Below are 19,245 nucleotides of genomic sequence, written 5' to 3' on the forward strand. Positions count from 1 at the left end.
ACTCAGGAGAGAGAGAATGCTCTCAATTCAGAGTGAAGGCAGTTCAGACATGGAAGATCCAGCCAGGTAGGGCTGCTGGTTAAACCCCTGGTCAAAGAGCCCTGGCCTGTCTTGAGTCTTGGCTGCCAGTGAAAAGCAAATTGTTTCCCATTATACACCTCATATTTCCCAGGCAGGATCGACCTACTGAACACTACACATAAATTCCAGATGAAAGCAGGGCATCTGTTTCCAGTAATGTAACTTTCCCAAACACTGCACCTACAGATTTATAGCAACGTTGGGCAGCCATGCAAAAGGTTGCATTGTGTTCAGTAGTATTGCTTCTAATTTCAGGAGGATTTCGGTTGAGCACCTTTGAAGTGGGAGCTTGAATCATGAATCTGTAAATTCCTCATTTTCCACAGTTATTAAAACACCCGCCAGTGCCAGGGTGTCCCATTGTTCATTCACTCCTTTGGCACGCCAGTGTGGGGGTGGATGCCAACCACACAACAGCCACAGAGTCACAGACAAATAGTAGGTGAGGCGGCAGGGGTCTGGAGACGAGAGACTGCATGCCAAAGGGACACATGCTTGGGACCAGCCACAGTGTCATCACTCAGAAGTCCTTGAACTCCTGTGTTGAAAATCCTTCTGAACCATGTGAGAAAACATGGAAACGCGCTGACTTCATCAAGGGATGACTTATACATTTAGCAAGGTTTCAACCTTAAATAATAATAAAAGCATTCATGTATGCCAAGATTGGCAAACATTTTCTTATTGTCCCTCATCCACTATTTTTTGGCCTGGCCACACTTCATGGGTCCAGGACAGAGTATCCAGTAGGGTCTCCCAAGGTCATAGTCAGAAGGCATATTTATAGTTTAGGAGATCAACCCTGGTCACAGAAATACAAGTTAGATGCAGAACAACACGTTTGCCTTAATTAGTTCTTTTCTTTGGAGTATATAAAATGTGTTCCTCCATACCTGAGATTACCACTACTAATTATCATTATTAATGCTTTAATAGTAATTTTCCCACTCAAAGAGTTCAAAACTCTTCACATACATTATCTCCTTTTTCTTCAAAATTATCTCTATGAAATAGCTGGAGGAAAGCTATTATTATGTCACTTTAACATACAAATAAACTGAGGCAAAAACCTAGATATTTAAACAGAGCATAGCCAGAAACTAATAAAACTAATCTTTAGGTGTAGCTTATGGAATCAGTTTCATTCTGCCTGTAGAGATACTTGTTGACTTGCCTACAATCATCTCTTTTCAGTAATGTAACCAGGACTAATGACTGGGGCCTGAGCTCCAGAGGTAACTATGTGGACACAGCATTCATTCTAGGCAGGTTCAGCAAACATGCTACCTGCCACCAAAGTGTACCTATTATCAGGTAGAAAGGGCAGCCTTTAAAAATCAAAACACACCTGAATTGTCTATTACAGAGTTACTCAACATAAGCTCCATTGTCATTGTGGATAACCCTTTGGTGTGGGGGGGCTGTCTAGTGCATTTTACTATGTTTGGAAGAATTCTTGGCTTCTACCCACTGGAAGCCAGTAGCACCGTTCCCAGTTGGGACAACCAAAAATGTCTCCAGACATTGCCAAATGTGCCCAAGGGTGGTTAGGAGGAGGTGGACAAAACCATCTGCCATTGAGAACTGCTGGCCTAACCAGTTAAAGGCAAGTAACAATGAACACTGCTCTCTGCCTAGCACTGTCATAGCTTGATGCTAGAGGCTAATAAACAATGTGGTTCTTGCCTTCATGAGACAGGAGGTAAATATGCAGTTTACATTCACAGAAAATCACAAGAATTAAACTATGCAAAGGCAATTCTGAAATTGGAGAATCCCAATGAATCAGGGCAGACTTCATGTAGTGGGTGGGCTTTGAATGAGACCTTGAAAAATGTGTAGACCTTCAAACATGAAGTGATGAAAGACGTTAGGGCATTGCTGAAGAGAAAACATGAAGAAGGATCCAAATGCCAAAAGGAGCACAAGAAGAATAGAGGGCCCAACTGGCAGGTGCTGGGGAGTGGTCTCCTCGGGATGGACCGATGTCAAGCAGAGAGGAGTGCCAACACTGGTCAAACCTCTGCTCTGTTTCTTAGTTGTATTTGCTTAGAAAATATGGAGGGCAGGCTGTCAAATGAGCTGGGGAAGCTGGGAAGCCAGAAGAAATAGTGACTACAGCGGTTGGCAAAATCAATCCTCAAAAAGATCTTTAGCAACTGAAGCAATGGACTGAATTCAATAAAATGCTATTTAACTGCAACAAATTAAAGATCTGTGTTTGCATCCAAAAAACAAACAAACAAAGAAACAAACAAAAACCCCACTGCAGAAGCAGAGTATGAAGGTAACAAGCTATAGCAAAAGCAAATGTGAAAAGATTTATGGATTTTTGTCACTAGTACGTTTAATAGAAATAACTATAAAATACTATTGCCCCCTCCCTGACTCCCTAAAAAATGCAATGAAATCCTAGGTTCCATTAATAGAACTATAATATCTAGAATGAGGGAGGTGACAGTCCCTTTTGAATATGCATTTAGCAACACACAGGCAGATTACTGTGTTCAGTTCTTTAAAGTTTATCAACAAAATGGAATATAGTCAAAGAATAGCAAGTCCAATGAGGAAAAAGTTCGAAATCAGACCATGTGAGGAATTTGAATTTTTAATCAGGAGACAAGAATATAATCTGCAAACAAGAAAGCTATTTTTGCGTATTTTGAACCCTTTAGTGGCAGGGGTAGAATTAGGACCAGTAAGCAGAAGTTGCAAGGAATTAACTTTTGGATCAAACATAAAAAATAACTTTTCTATGCTCGGGTTACCCAAACATATTCTTCTCAAGAGGAAGTGGGTGACCATCTGAGAACATTCTCCAATATAAGCAAGATGACCACTGAACAAGAAACTTAATATCTCTATAAACCTCCATTCCTTCTATCTATAATTAGAGGTAAGAACAAAGAGGCTTATGAGGTAATGTATGACAAGAAGTTGGCATCTAGAGACTACAATAAACTGCATCCATTCCTTCTCATTTGTTGCCTATAACCAACTCCCTACCCTCTACCACAGAGCTGAAGATAGGCCAACTAATGCATGGGGTTTCCAGTATCTTCATCTACCAATATCTTCATTATCTTTAATTATTGGAAGGAAAATCAGTATCTAAGCGTGGTTATAGGAATTATAAGTCTAGAACTCCAATTTCTTAAAGAAGTTATTAAAGAGGTGATGTGGCATTTACTGATATTATAACCAAGCAGTATAACCAAAGTCTTGCATTTCCCAGCTTACTTTTTTTATTAAAGGCTTTTGTAACCACTCATCTTCATACCCGATACATGTGAACCATGTTACTCTCAGACTAAGAACACGACACCCCCCTCCCCCTGCATCCTCCCTCCAGTGTTACAGGGGAAAAGCATGAAGTGCTCATGTCCGCTGACTGTGTGAGCATGCGCATTGCCCACACAAGGAAGATGCTGCACGCACACACACACAAACAGGTGTCAGCTACATTAACATCATAGCAAATGTCCTGAATGTTTCTTCATGTCGGGATCTGAGGTGATTAAAATACTACTCAGAATCTCAGAATATCCATGGCAAAATGAATGTAAGTTGTCTTTGGTGAATGGTCTATGAGAAATTACTCTGCTAGTTAGCAGCAAACTTCTTCCTTTCTTTGAAGGATTGCCAGATTGTTATGTGGAACTAACTTACCATGCTGGGCTTTCTTCTTGACATGCGTGGGAGCAGCCTTCTGTTTCTTTGCTTGAAATTTGTAAGGGCCAACATCCCACTCTTGCCTGCCACCAGTCTCCTTAACTTATCATTTATTCAAGTCTAAGGCTGCAACTAGAGTTAGACAACTGAGGCAACGAGGGCCCAAAATTTCTGCACTCATCTGACATGGGCAAGACCCAGAGACTGAGTGCCTCGGGCTCTCCAGCTTCAATATCCCACTTTTCTCCTACTCGAAGAATGATTTTGAGTGTTGCCTTCTTCTGAAAGCCTTCCATAGCCCATCCAGCTGGGCCTCCAAAGAAATCAACCTGAAGCTCCTTTAAGGCATATAAATCTCTTTACCTTATTCTACAATTACTTACAGATTTACCTGTGACAGAGGATCATTTCCTACCTCAATGCCTACCTTCCTCTTTGCTTTAGTAATAGAACCTTGATAAACAGCTGGATACATCGATCCAGCTAAAAATCTATATTTCCCAGCCTCACTTGAAGCTAAGTGACTAAACCTTGACCATTCAGATACAATGTAGTATAGAAAGCCCAGAAAAAAAAATCTCAGTGAAAGAGAAAGGGTACACCCGTCTTCTCTCCTTCCTATATCTCTGTGTGTGGAGAATGGATGTGATGGCTGGAATTCCAACAGCCATTTTGAAACACAAGGTCAATGCCCTCACTCCAGGCAGGTGGAGAGGAAAGCTAGAAGATCATGAACATTCATGACACTACAGAGCCTTTATACTGGCTTTAGACTGCCTCCTTCAAAATTATTTTACAAGGGCCCTACCTGGTTTGGCTCAGTGGATAGAGCATCAGCCTGCAGACTGAGGGGTCTCGAGTTAGATCCCGGTCAAGGTCACATGCCTGGGTTGCGGGCTTCATCCCCAGTGGAGGGGTGTGCAGGAGCCAGCCGATCAATGATTCTCTCTCATCATTGATATTTCTGTCTCTCCCTCTCCCTTCCTCTCTGAATCAATAAAAATATATTTTTAAAACATTATTTTACAAGGGAGAGAAATAAATTTACATAGCATTAAGCCACTGACATATGCACCCAAACTTAATTCTAAGTAACATAGGTTTTGAAACCAAAAGAGAGCTACTGCATTCGCTAAAATGTAAGATTAGTTTAAAGGAGATGGATAAGTGACATCAACAAGGACAAAACTATTGCAGACTGGTGAATTGGCAATCCTGGTAAAACAGTGGCTAGCAGAACCTTGGAAGGTACAAAGGACTGTGGCATTAATGAAAATGGTAGGAAAGTTTTAGAATGTTTGTGTTGACTGATTCTTGACACTGTCAACAACATTACACGAAAGAGATAGGCCCAGGCTAGGTGGAGGGGAATACAGTTTTGCTAAGCGCCTATAGGCCACAAACTAAGTTAACAGAGAGTCTGATTTGGAGCTTTTTTAGATCAAGAAAAGCTGAATACTTTCTAAGTGAAACTATAGGCCATGGCCAGAAGCAGGAGCAATGCTCAGCTTTCGCAGGAGATAAGAACAATGGCCCCATGCCTTTTTCAAACTGTGGAGACACTTCATTACCAAAGATCACCATGGCTATTTTTTAAACAGTCTCATGTTCATTTGGGGGAGAGGGAGCTGGCAAAGCACAGAGGCCTGTAAGTAATTATATAATAAACCAGAGTCTTTAGTCTGAGAAACTATGTCAAGACAAGACCTCTGATTCTGGTTATTCACATATGGAATGGAATAGCAGCAAGTAGATTGGAAACCCTCTCGGGCTTTTAGAGGATTTGTACTAGTGAAATCCCAAGCATAGCCAGCAGCATCATGACAGTCCAATCCCTAAAACAATCCCCGAGTCCTCAAATTTATCCCAAGAAAAGAGGTGGGGTGTGAATGCAGCCCCCAAGAAGAGTCTACTCTCTAATGTCCACCTTGGAAAGAGCACAGAGGAAAGCGGACCATGGAGAGCGCCCCAGAGGGCAAAGCCATGGCGCACTGAGGACAGTAACTGTGGAAAGCACTCCGCTGCCAGTGCTGTCGTCTTCACGGTTCTGACCCAATATGATTTAAAAATTGCCATGGCCTAATGTCTACGGGTTTCCCCTTTTCTGCAAGGAAGTTATAGTGCTGTCATATGTTTCTACTCTACCATCGAATACTGGGTACGATGGGCAGTAACATTTGCTAGACCATGATGATCTGAAGAAGCCCACTGCACATAGGCAGAGATCCTTAACCTTGAGCTGGAGGCTGTAACTGGGTTGTACTTTGTGGTGTCTGCACCTGGGAAAGATCTTACAGATGAAAGAAAAGGTGTGCATGCATATTTGGGGAGTCAGTGGAGCAGCCTAGCAGAGACTGATAGATTTTTTACTCACCCCTTTCATTTTGTATCAGAACCCTGAATTTTATTTAGCAGGGCATGAACATGTGGTAGGAAAAACACTTGATGTTTTTTATTAGAATTATGCTTTAGGAAGATTACTCTAAAATAGTCAATAGTATTCATTAAAGAAGGGAGACACTGAAAGAAATGATTCTGGCAAGAAGGCTATGGCAGTATACAAAGGAGAATTAATGAGACCTAAATAAAGCTGGATGCAAGGGAAATAAAGAAGAGATGGGAATATTGAAATGCATAAGTAGTTGCTGTTCAATTTGGCTATGAGGCATAGGGAGCAAGGGAAAGAAAAATAGACTCCATAGGCCCATTTAAATGTATAGTGAGTAGTCGTGCCAGGAACAGAAACAGGGAAAGCAGGAGGAAGAGCAGGACTGCAACAACCCAGATAAGTGCTGGTCTGAATATATAAACACCTGTACATAAGCGTTGCTGGCAAGACACCGAGGTTGGTATGTGACACAGAGTTGAAGTCATTGAGGACAGAAGGAGCTAAACTGAAGCCTGGAAAATCATCTGCCAAGGAAAATAATTAAAACAGAGAAGTAGGAAGGATCATCAAGAGAAAGTTGGTAGAAAGAAGGAAAGCCAAGGATTGTCTCACACGATTGGGAAATGTCTTCTCAGAAGTCATTTCCCTATCTCACCAGTTAAGTCCAGACAGTGGTTCTCAAAGGGTGATCCCTGGACCCACAGCCTCAGCATCATATGGTGTTATGAACTGAATTGTGTCTCCCCAAAATTCATATGTTGGAGCCTGAACTCCCAGCTTTTCAGACTGTGACTATATTTGGAAGTAAGGCCTTTAAAGAGATAATTAAGTTAAAATGAGGCCATTAGGATGGGTCCTGATCCAATCTGACTGGTATCCTTATAAGAGGAAACTTGAATACAAAAAGAGTCACCAGGGCCCAGCTGGCATGGATCAATGTTTGAGCATCAACCTATGAACCAGGAGGCCACGGTTCCATTCCCCATCAGGGCACATGCCCGGATTGCGGGCTTAATCCCCAGTGTGGGGCATGCAGGAGGTAGCTGATCAATGATTCTCTGTCATCATTGATATTTCTCTATTCTCTCTCTCTCTCTCTCTCTCTCTCTCTCTCTCTCTCTCTCTGTGTCTCCCTCCGCCCCCTTTCCTCTCTGAAATCACTGAGGAAAAACCATGTGAAAGAAGAGGCAGTTAGAGAGCAGCTATCTGTAAGGAAGGAGAGCAGCACCAGAGAAAGCAACTCTGCCAGCACCTTAATCTTGGGCTCCCATCCTCTAGAACTGTGAAAAATAAATTTCTGTTGTTTGCAATCGCAACCCTGGTGGACTAATACATGTGAGAACTTGTAGGAGATATAAACTCTCAGGGCCCATCCTAGATCTATGGAACCAGAAACTCTGGGGATAGGGCCCTGCAATCTGTTTTTAACAAACCTCCCAGTGAGTCTGATGCACTGTTAGGTTTGAAAACCACAGGTCTAGAATATTCTAGCTCAAGATCAGAGGAGGCTAAAGTAAATTATATGTTCTCTTTTACCTTGAGTTGTCATATTCTTTATAGAGAATTCTTTAAGCAGAAATAGGCAATAACAGTGTCTTAAATAATCAGCTTTAGTTTTCATGAAAATAAATTCAGGTCATAGTATTATTATCAACTAAAGCATTCATTATGTGTGGCTATTTGTTCCTATACCACAAACTAATGATTCCAAAATTTTAGGATGCCAAAGTATCACTTAGAGAGCTTGTTAAAAACACAGTTTCCAAAACTTGAATTCTATTGGTCAGTGAGGAGTCCAGACTTATATCTTTAAGAAACATCAAACAATTTTTTAAATTTATTTTTCAATTACAGTTTACATTCAATATTATTATGTATTAGTTTTCAGGCTATACAGCACAGGGGTTAGACAATCATATACTTTACAAAGTGTCCCCCCCTCCCCCGATAGTTCCAACATTAGATAATCTTGATGCAAGTGTCAATAAACCAAAAACTGTTTTTTCTCTTATACAGTCAATGAATAGAAAGACAAAAACTGCTATCTAGAGGAGCTGAGGTAGCTATGGCGATTAAGTAAAGAAATTTGAATGGCTTAGAAAGAATACTCAGAACGCTATTTCAATTCATATTGGTCTTCTCAAACAACTATTTTCTCCAGGAAATAGTAACTGCGGAAATTCTGTAAGACTATACATGCACCCTGGGAATTGTAACCTCCACGGCTGAAATTTCAGGTAACAGGTTCTGACTAATGTTTCTCAAACTCTCCCACCACTTGTAGATGTCACAATTTTTAGTTCTAGTTGCATCTGAAGAAGCCACATCAAGGCAGGTTACTACTGGCAACATCAAACAAATTTGATTTTTTTGGATCTTAATCCTAGACCACTTCCTGTTCTCCAAATAAGGAGAGTTAGTCATCTTTCTTAGTCCTCTGTTGCAATAAAATACAGAATTTCACTTTTTTGTGCAACTCTACTATGTCAAATAACACTGGGGGAAAATGCTACATTTTACCACAAACCAAGTTTTAAACATGTGCTCAAATCCTGAAATAAGGTATACAATACTTTTGGTTAAATAAAAGTTCCTTATATTAAAGATATTTTAAAATAATTATCCACTTCCCACATGGCTGTAAGTAAGTAAATAAGTTAAAAAAAAAAAACACAAAAACTTACATAAGTAGTTAGATTAGAACCTTTCACTGGTAACAGTTCTATTCTATTTTTTTCTCCTAAACAGTAAATGTATTAGCTGTCCTATCTTCAGTTTTTCTGATCTAGCAGTAAAAACACTTCAGTTAGAACATTTAATCATTGTAAGGCAGTGATTTTCAACCGGTGTGCTGAAGAGTTTTTATTTTTTTTATTATTTTTTTAAATATATTTTTATTGATTTTTTACAGAGAGGAAGGGAGAGGGATAGAGAGCCAGAAACATCGATGAGAGAGAAACATCGACCAGCTGCCTCCCACACACCCCCCACCGGGATGTGCCCGCAACCAAGGTACATGCCCTTGACTGGAATCGAACCCAGGACCCCCCAGTTTGCAGGCCGACGCTCCATCCACTGAGCCAAACTGGTTTCGGCAAGTTTTTAAAGCATGCAATACCTGACTATTTAGTCAGGGCACTGACCTCTTTTCTCTTAGATTGTCAAATAATAAAATGACAACAGCCAACGCAACAATAGTTATCTGGTGTGAATGCATCCAAATTATAACATTTTTTTGGTCAGATCAACAAAAAAATATATGTTTTGGTGTGTCACAGAATTTTAGTAATTAGGTTATGTGTACCATGAGATGAAAAAGATTGAAAATTGCTATTTTAAGGGTTTCTTTCTAGAACCGTGTCCCCAGTGACAAAGTTTCGTTCAAAACTTCAAATATTACAATGGAGAAGCCCCGAAGACTTAGGAATGACACACTGATCTCCAGGGAAGCCCACCCAGGTGCCTTCCTTCCTGAGAAGAAGACTCTGAGGACTCACACCGTCAGCTATGCTGATGTCTGTGGCATGCCTGCATCCAGTATGGAAACCTGGCATGAAATATTAAGTAGTAACAAAAACTAACTTGAAATTTTAAGGGGTTTGGGTTAATTTGGACAAATGGCTGAAATGATGAGATTAGCTCAGAAACATCCAAGAAGATTAAAATTACACAAGAGAAAAGAATAGCTGGGGCGAGCCATGATTCACCCCGTTTGTGGCTTTGTTGAAAAGCTCTGCGCTGAAAACGGCGGCCAGCCCTTTCTGCCGCACAGGTTTCATGTTTAATCGTGCTCGGTGGATAAAGGCAGAATTACGTAAAACTGTATTCTAAGCTCCATCCGGAGCTGGGTGGGAGTTGGGAAGCCAAGTCTCCCAGCTGACGGCTGAGCCTCATGTAACTGACTTGACTAAGCCACACCAGGCAAACTCCTTTTCTAGCTGCCTGTGGTCCCTACAGTCCTCTCCCTGTTGGCCCTCCCAGCCGCTGCTGAAGGATGTCACTTCTCTCCACCGCCCTGATCTGGTTTTGGTCAGCCAATTCTTTCACTTCAGCTGGGTGCCAATGGACTTCCTAGGGACTCCTTGTGAGGGGACTTGTAGGTCCAGGCCCCACTAAAGAGAAAGGAACCTGGCTGGTGCTTCAACCTCTGTTCACCTGGGTTGTTCCTCCCGTTAAAATGACCTTGACTTTTCTCCTTGAGAAAGAGTAACCCTGGCCTTGGCGTGCTACCCTGCGCTTATCTCTTTTTGGGCTGTTTTTTGTTTGTTTGTTTGTTTGTTTGTTTGTTTCATTGAAGAGGGTCTCACACCCTCTCAGAGACATCCTCTGGCCGAGCCATCCCAGTGAGTGGCATATGGTCACACAGTAGTTCCCTACTGTCAAGTTTTGCTCCTCTTGACTGGAGGGGTATTTATTTAAAACCAAGAATTCTAGAGGAGGCACTTTTCTTAGCATTGTAAAGCCATCAGTTGAGTCTGGAAGAGAAGCCATGCAGTCCTGTGTAGAGGAATTGGCCCAGACCAGGTGAATGACCTTGTGTCCAACGCACGGAAGTAGGAGAGACAGTTGCACTGCTCCTGCTTTTGGACACAGGTGGCCCACGAACTCCTAACATGGGACATGCTCTTGTCAAAGACAATGGATGAAGAAAGGCTGCTAGACTAGGCTGAAGAAGAAAAATACAGTCGACCCTTGAATAACCTGGGTTTGAACTTTGTGGGTCCACTTATACGTGGAGTGTTTTTTTCCAATAAATACAGTCATCCCTTCCTTTGAGGGTTTCCGAATCAGAGGATCAGGCAACCACAAATAGAAAACAGTATTTTCCCATTCCCAATCACAGATTCCCAACCACGAATGAAAATAATGTTTTCAGTCTGCAGTGGGTTGAATCTGCAGATGTGAAAGGCTGACTGAAGAATCAAAACTAAATTGGGTTGTCACCCTTAACCCCCATGTTGCTCAAGGGTCAACTGTACATTAAAACTGAAAGTAAAGCCCTGGCTGGGAGGCTCAGTTAGTTGGAGCATCATCCCACACAACAAAGGGTTGTGGTTGGGTTCCTAGTCAGGGCACATACTCAGGTTACAGGTTCAGTCCTTGGTCAGGGTATGTACAGGAGGCAACTGATCAATGTTTCTCTCACATCAATGTTTCTCTCTCTCTCTCTCTCTCTCTCTCTCTCTCTCTCTCTCTCTGTCTCCCTCCCTCTCTAAAAATCAACAAAAACATATTCTTGGATGAGGATTTTAAAAAAAAAACAACGGAAAGTAAAGATGTTAAAGGAAAAGGGGCAGAAAGAAATTAAATGGGTGTGACTATAAAAGGTCTATAAATGAATAATAAAATAATTAAAAGGCAAGTCTAATTGTGCTTTGTTTAATCTATTATATTTAATTCATTTTATCAATAAATATGTATTAAACTCCAACCATGAGGTTCTGTGCTAGACAGCGAATAAGATAAACACAGTCCCAGCCCACATGGGAATTATAGTCTTGAGAGAAAAAGACATTAAAAAATAATTATCCTACCCTGGCTGGTGTTGCTTAGTGGTTAGGGCATTGGCCCACACACCAAAGAGTCTTGGGTTCGATTCCTGGTCAAGGGCATGTACCTAGGTTGCAAAGTTCGATCCCCTGCCCCCAGTCGGGGCACATGTGGAAGGCAACCAATCAATGTGTCTCTCTCACATCATTGTCTCTCCTTTCTCTCTCTCTCTCTCTTCCTCCCTCCCACTCTCTCTAAAAATCAATAGAAAAAATATCCTTGGGTGAGAATTAACAAATAAATTAAATAATTATGCAAGTATTTATATGTTATTGAGGGAAAGTACAAGATTTAATGAGAGTGTATAACTAGGGTAATAGGTTGGACAATGGGCATGGTAGATCTCCCTGAGGAAGTGACATTTAGACAAATGGCTAAAAGGGGTGAAGAAGAAATAACCAGGTGTGGAGGGGATGGGAGAGTAGCCTGGGGGAAGCTCTAAGAAGGAAGCAGCTTGATATGTTTTAGAAACTACACCAAGGCCAATGTGGCTGTGGAGGAATGAACAAGAGAGAGGGAATTAGGGGCAAGAAGAGAGGGAGAGGCAGATAATCAGGGCCTTTAGGACTCAAGAAGACTTGAGGCCAAATTTCAGACCAAATCTCATATCCTCAGGGCCATTACTTTCCCCTATCTTCTCTGCTATTCTTTTTATTTTTAATAAATCTTTATTGTTCAGATTATTACAGTTGTTCCTCTTTTTCCCCCTAACTCCCCTCCACCTGGTTCCCACCTCACCCTCTGCCCTTACCCGCCCCCCACTGTCCTCATCCATAGGTGTACAATTTTTGTCCAGTCTCTTCCCGCACCCCCACACCCTTTTCCCTCCGAGAATTGTCAGTCCACTTCCTTTCTATGCCCCTGATTCTATTCTATTCACCAGTTTATTCTGTTCATCAGATTTTTTATTCACTTGATTTTTAGATTCACTTGTTGATAGGTATGTATTTGTTGTTCATAATTTTTATCTTTACCCTTTTCTTCTTCTTCCTCTTCTTAAAGAATACCTTTTAGCATTTCATATAATACTGGTTTGGCAGTGATGAACTCCTTTAGCTTTTTCTTATCTGTGAAGCTCTTTATCTGACCTTCAATTCTGAATGATAGCTTTGCTGGGTAGAGTAATCTTGATTGTAGGTTCTTGCTATTCATCACTTTGAATATTTCTTGCCACTCCCATCTGGCCTGCACAGTTTCTGTTGAGAAATCAGCTGACAATTCTATTGGTGCTCCCTTGTAGGTAACTAACTGTTTTTCTCTTGCTGCTTTAATAGTCTTTCTTTGTCTTTTGCTCTTGGCATTTTAATTATGATGTGTCTTGGTGTGGTTCTCTTTGGATTCCTTTTGTTTGGGGTTCTCTGTGTTTCCTGGATTTGTAAGTCTATTTCTTTCACCAGGTGGGGGAAGTTTTCTGTCATTATTTCTTCAAATAGGTTTTCAATATCTTGCTCTCTCTCTTCTTCTGGCACCCCCATAATTCAGATGTTGGTACACTTGAAGTTGTCTCAGAGGCTCCTTACATTATCTTCATATTTTTGGATTCTTTTTTCTTTTTGCTTTTCCGGTTGGGTGTTTTTTGCTTCTTTGTATTTCAAATTTTTGACTTGATTCTTGTGATCCTCTAGTCTGCTGTTGGATCTCTGTATATTATTCTTTATTTCAGTCAGTGTATGCTTAATTTCTAGTTGGTCCTTTTTCATATCCTCGAGGATCTCACTAAATTTATCGGCAATTTCTAGAAAATTCTTGAAAAACCTTATAACTGTGGTTTTGAACTCTATATCCAGTCATTTGCTTTCCTCCATTTCCGTCATTTGTGACCTGTTTCTTTGTCTCCACATTTTGGCTGCTTCCCTGTGTTGATAGAGTGGCTTTGTGTGCTAAGTGTCCTATAGGGCCCAGTGACTCAGCCTCCCCAGTTACCTGAGGTGGACACTCTTGGTGCTCCCCTTTGTGGGCTGTGTGCACAGTCTTGTTGTAGTTAAGCCTTGATTGTTGTTAGTATCACTGGGAGGAATTGACCTCCAGGCCAATTGGCTGTGAGAATCAGCTGTGTCTATGCTGGGAGAACTTCTGTGCTGGAGACACCCTTATGGGGCAAAACTTGCCTCAGTGGGGCTTTGGTGCTCACTGAGTCTGCCCCCTGAGTGTGTCCCTTATGGATCTGAGAAGTTGTAATCTGGATGGTCCCACTCTGACCACTGGGTACACTGGCTCTTGGATCTCCAAGGAGGTGCTAATTTAGCCTCTGCCTGAAGCCACCCAGCAGGAGCTATGGAGAGATCTGCAGATTCCTCTTCTTTTTTGGGGTTTGGAGGTTTTCAAATGAGGCCCAGCTGTGAAGCAATGCAAGCTGCTGTGGGGCCTTGGGCCTTCTTTTGGATGTTCTGGGTCTCTCTGACCCAGCTGCAGTTTGTTAGGTAATTTTAGATTGCAAAGGGCCAGGCCATTCATATGCAAAGGCCTCTGCGTACAGCTTGGGTGAGGCAGGGTCTCAGGGAATTAACAGGGCAGAGCTAACAGCAATGGCTGATCCTCAGCCCTTCCATAAGAGGCCCTAGATCTCAATGTCCCACGGTAGTCGCTGCAAGCACCTCTGAGAGAAAGCCGCCCTCGAGTTCCGCCCAATGCCAGACAGTCCAGTTTCTCCCCATATGAGTCTGGATCCCCAGAGTCTCGCCCGGAACTGGAGTTCAAAGCAGTTTGGAGCTTGTGTCTCCCTCCCAATTGAGAAAGACAATCACATACTCAGTTGTCAGCTCTTTCCTCTCGCGCGCCTCCATACCTCTGCACTTTACTTCCGCAGCTCCTCTAAGTTTCAGTGTGCTTTTCTCTTTCCTTCTAGTTGTAGAATTTCCACTCAGCCAGCCTTCCTGTGGTTCTGGATGATGTCCATTTTGTCTTTTAGTTGTAGTTTTGAAGTGGTTGTGCAAGGCAGCAATTTCAGGTGTTTACCTACACCGCCATCTTGGTTTCTTCTTCTCTGCTATTCTTTATCTCAACTATTTACTATGCTTGAAGCATTGGAAGATACACTTGTGGGGGAAAAAAAAAACATAAAAATACCTGTCTTTAGGGAGGATTCTAGTGGACATGTATCATAAATGATAACAAAATATGAAAATGTAATATTTAAGTCACAAGTGAATATAGAGTGAGTTATAAAGTCAGATCATGTTAGAATGTCAGAGGGGCTATGAAAAAAAAAGGAAGAAAAATTGGAAGTGAACAAGGAAGGGTGGAGGGAGTATTATTTTATTTTTTCCAATTACAGTTTACATGCAATATTATTTTGAATTAGTTTCAGGTGTATAGCATAATGGTTAGAATTATATATTTTACAAATGTTCCCCCTGATGTTTCCAGTACTCCCCTGGCACTGTACATAGTTATTACAATATTATTTACTGCAATTTCTATGCTGTACTTTACATTCCCATGACTATTTTGTAGCTACCAATTTGTGCATTATTAATCCCTTTACCTTTTTCACCCAGTCCCCAAACTTTACCCCTCTGGCAACCATCAGTCTATTCTCAGTATCTATGAGTCTGTTTCAATTTTGTTTGTTTACTTTGTTCTTTAGATTCCACATGTAAGTGAAATCACATGATATTTGTCTTTCTCTGACTGACTTATTTCACTTAGCATAATACCCTCTAGTTTCATCCATGTTGTCAAAAATGGTAAGATTTCATTCTTTATTATGGCTGAGCAATATTCCATTGAATATATGTACCACAACTTTTTTATTTACTTGTTTATTGATGGGTACTTGGGTTGCTTCCATATCTTGGCTATTGTAAATAATGCTGCAATGAACATACAAATGAACACCAAAGAAACAAACAACCCAATTAAAAAATGGGCAAACACTTCTCCAAAGAAGACATACAAATGGCCAATAGATATATGAAAAAAATGTTCAACATCACTAGTCATCAGAGAAATGCAAATTAAAACCAATGAAATATCACCTCAAACTTGTCAGTGAGGAGGAAATTGGTCTTGCAGAACTTGTTATCTAAATGCAGAGGCCAAGGAACTGTGAACAATGCACTGCCCTGGGGGTGTGGGGGAGAGGGTTGTTATGCTGGTGCCAGGACAGATCATCGGATATGGCCTGGGGACCCCAACACCTGGGGGCCTTCCTGTAAGCCCAGGAAAGGGGTGGAACCATATCTGCAAGACAAAGACCCCAGAAGGTTATAAAAAGTGAAGCCCTCTGTGTGTTTCTTCACTCTGATTTGGAAATTATTCCCAGAGTCCACTAGTGTTAATAAATGGGGTCCCTCCCTTTCTCTAGGAAGCGTGATTGGTATTTCTTTGGTCTTCTGTAACATTAAAATGGCTATCATTAATAAATCAACAAACAAGGTTTGGCAAGGATGTGAACAAAAAGGAATGCTTGTGCACTGTTGGTGGGAATGCAGACTGGTGCAGCCACTGTGGAAAATAACATGGAGGTTCTTCAAAAAAATTAAAAATGGAACTGACCCAGCAATTCCACTTCTGGGTATATATTCAAAGAAATCTGAAATACTCATTCAGAGGGAGTATAATTTTAAATAGGAGGATCAGGGTAGGCCTCATTAAAACTGATGACACTCAGAAAAGACCAAGAAAATTAGTTACTCCATGGAAACTTCCAAGTTTGTTTCCCTTATAGCCTTTATTATAATTTTTAATGATCATATTTGTTTCTTTTCTGGGAATATAAGTTCCATCAGGGCAAGGACTATTGTCAGTCATCTTCATTCTTGTATCCCTAGACATATATTGTGTCAATACATGAGTCAATACATGAAAGGAAGCAAATAATCAAAGTGCTCTCCCATCAGCTTCCATATCAATCAAGTAAAAGCAAGATGCCTGATCTGAGCCAATGTAAATGACTTTCCAGAATACTCAGTATTTACTTGGCAGAAAGCCATGGTAGCTAAGGTGTTTGTCTGATCACCACACACTCTCTTTCCCCATTTTTTTGGTAACAAACTCTTCTTTATTGTGAGAATCTTCCCCCTATAGACACTGGATAAGCACCTTCTTAGATGGCAAAGTTCCAACTACTGTGGTTACATCATGGATCATGGGATGGATGTGTAACCTAACAGTGCTAGTCAGGACCTTTAGGAGTTGTTGATATTGTTGCCATATATAAGCAACATCAGCTGCCTGTGGCCTACTTGTCCTCTATGTAGGGAGATCCTGCCTAAGAATGAAGTCAACTCAAAGCCATCACTGATAAAAGAGAAGAAAGAAACATGGCTTTATAACTGCATACCATTCATTCCCAAAGTCAAGTTTACTCTTTGAACTTAGCAGTTAAATAACAATTTTAATTGTTTAAAACAATTTTAATTTCAAGATATGTTTTGTCATTGCTTTCAAATCACGTATAGCCTTTATTAAATATATCCACCAAACAAAATTTAAGGAGCTATAATAATTAAACTGAAAATGGGATTTTTTTTTCTTCTTTAAACTATTCATCTTCCAATTTAACAAGTAAGTATTGAGTTAATAACAACTAATAGCCTAGTGACAGAAGGACCATAATTAATTCTATACAAAGGACCATAATTAATTCTATACAAATTAAGATCTGTTCATTCAATTTATGAAACATACAGTGAGCATCACTATACCCGAAGTTCTGTGCCAGGAGCTGGGTATTTAGAATGTTGGCATGACAGCTAAATCTTTGACCTTGTTTAGAGAATATAAGCAGCAATAAATTTCATGGGAGGTCATACAAATGGAGAAGCTTAGGGTGTGATGGAAGTTCAAAGTAGGGAGACCAACCTAGTCACCAGAAGTGGGAGGAATGGGGTCCTCAGGGCAGCCCTCAGAAGAAGGGATGTCTAAGGTAAGAGCCAAACTAATCCTAAGATTTTATCAGAGGGAGGTAGAGGAAAGGGAGGGAAAAGAATTTTAGTCAGAGGGAAGAACATGTTAAAGACTTAGAGGCAGGAGGATGTGGGGTCAGGAATGTTCATGTGTGATAACATCAGCAGAGTCTGTGAAGAATATCTCCATGGAATGACCTGCCACACCTGTTCAGCATTTGCACCTACTGACACTTTCCCTTTTCAAAGCTCACACCCATCATTTTATCCCACATTTTATATTTTCCCTTTTTTTAATTTCTTTATTAAACAGAAGCAATTAGGATGGATTGCTTATTAATAATATTATTTAGTACTCTCATTATGGAGTAATACAAATGATCGCATTTCTATTAAATGCTGTCAATGTTTTAATATTGAACTGCTCTTTTAACTTTATTGAAGTAATTTCTATATAACGCTCCTAAAGATGAGGTTTCAGCTGCACAGCATATAGTCTAAACTTGATGAGGGCTATGCCTTACACCCTCTGTAAAACATTATAATCATATATTCCAATAATAAGTTTCTGTAGAGATGAAGTGGTTGTTTTGTGTAATAAGATCATATATCTTCCAGCTAGAATAAAATGAGATTTTGAAAACAAAGTTATTGTGTTGTTAAATGGGACATAGGAAAAACATTTCTCCTCCTCAGAACGTTTGTTATAAATTTAAACAGAAAATATTTTTATGGGAACAGCAATCACAACTTATGAACAATTCTATTTCACTGAGGGTTTTTTTTTTTCAATGAATCAATATTTTTGGTTGGAAAGAACATTCTTCTAACTTGATATGTTAATGTTCCATAAAATATCTTTGACTTGAAATACTGCATCACTCATGACTTTCATTTTGCCTAGTGAAAGCCAAATCATGTTAATTTTGTGCAAACCACCATCTGTTTTATTATGAAAGAGCACTATTTCTCACTTGCTAAAAATATATACAAAGGGCGGGGGGCGGGAAGCCTCCAAAGGCTACACTAGTACACATTTAGCCCTGCTACAAACATTCTCTGGTCCCTGAATTGAGCAGATCACCAACCAAATTGGCAAACGTTAATATTGCTGCCTGCTTTTCATAGAGAGAAGTGTTTTGTTTCTGTTGGACACATTTTCAGGAAGTGAGGTAATGCTCAGTTTTCCCCTAGGAAAGTAATCCTGGGGACTGCTCAGAACTGGCTTGATGGGGCCATTGTTTGAAGGTGGAGGGAGGTGGTGGGTGGTATGATGAAACCAAGATAAGACTTAAATCAAAGGCAATGAGTGTGACTGTTCAGTCATTGACGTCAATTAGACTTTTATAGAAGAAGTGGCTATAGTGCGCAGCTTCATGATTAATAAATCCTATTGAACACAGAGGTCTTCCTTCCCCTTCTCTACATCTGGCCCTTCACATAAAATATACCCTTTCCTGAGTAACTTGGAGTTGCCTTTCCCTCCATAAAAGGGGGGTGAGGAGACCAAAGAGTTTTTAAGTATTTCTCTATATTGGTTGTAAAAAGAACCGAATATTTTTCAATATTTACTGCTTATAGCCCTAGCTGGTTTGGCTCAGTGGATAGAGTGTCGGCCTGTGGATTAAAGGGTTCTGGGTTCGATTTCAGTCAAGGGCACATGTCGGGATTGTGGGCTCAATCCCCGGTTGAAGGCAAGCAGGA

The 19,245-nt window shown here is 40.6% G+C and overlaps 1 pseudogene across 1 annotated transcript in view; it reads left to right on the forward strand.

The window, feature by feature from the left end:
* LOC307104038 (elongation factor 1-alpha 1-like) overlaps window positions 1-19,245 on the forward strand; it is a 91,814-nt pseudogene that overhangs the window by 64,284 nt on the left and 8,285 nt on the right. The gene's annotated exons all lie outside the window — the stretch shown is intronic.

The sequence above is a fragment of the Cnephaeus nilssonii genome, assembly GCF_951640355.1.
Source record: "Cnephaeus nilssonii genome assembly, chromosome: 8".
NCBI lineage: Eukaryota > Metazoa > Chordata > Mammalia > Chiroptera > Vespertilionidae > Cnephaeus > Cnephaeus nilssonii.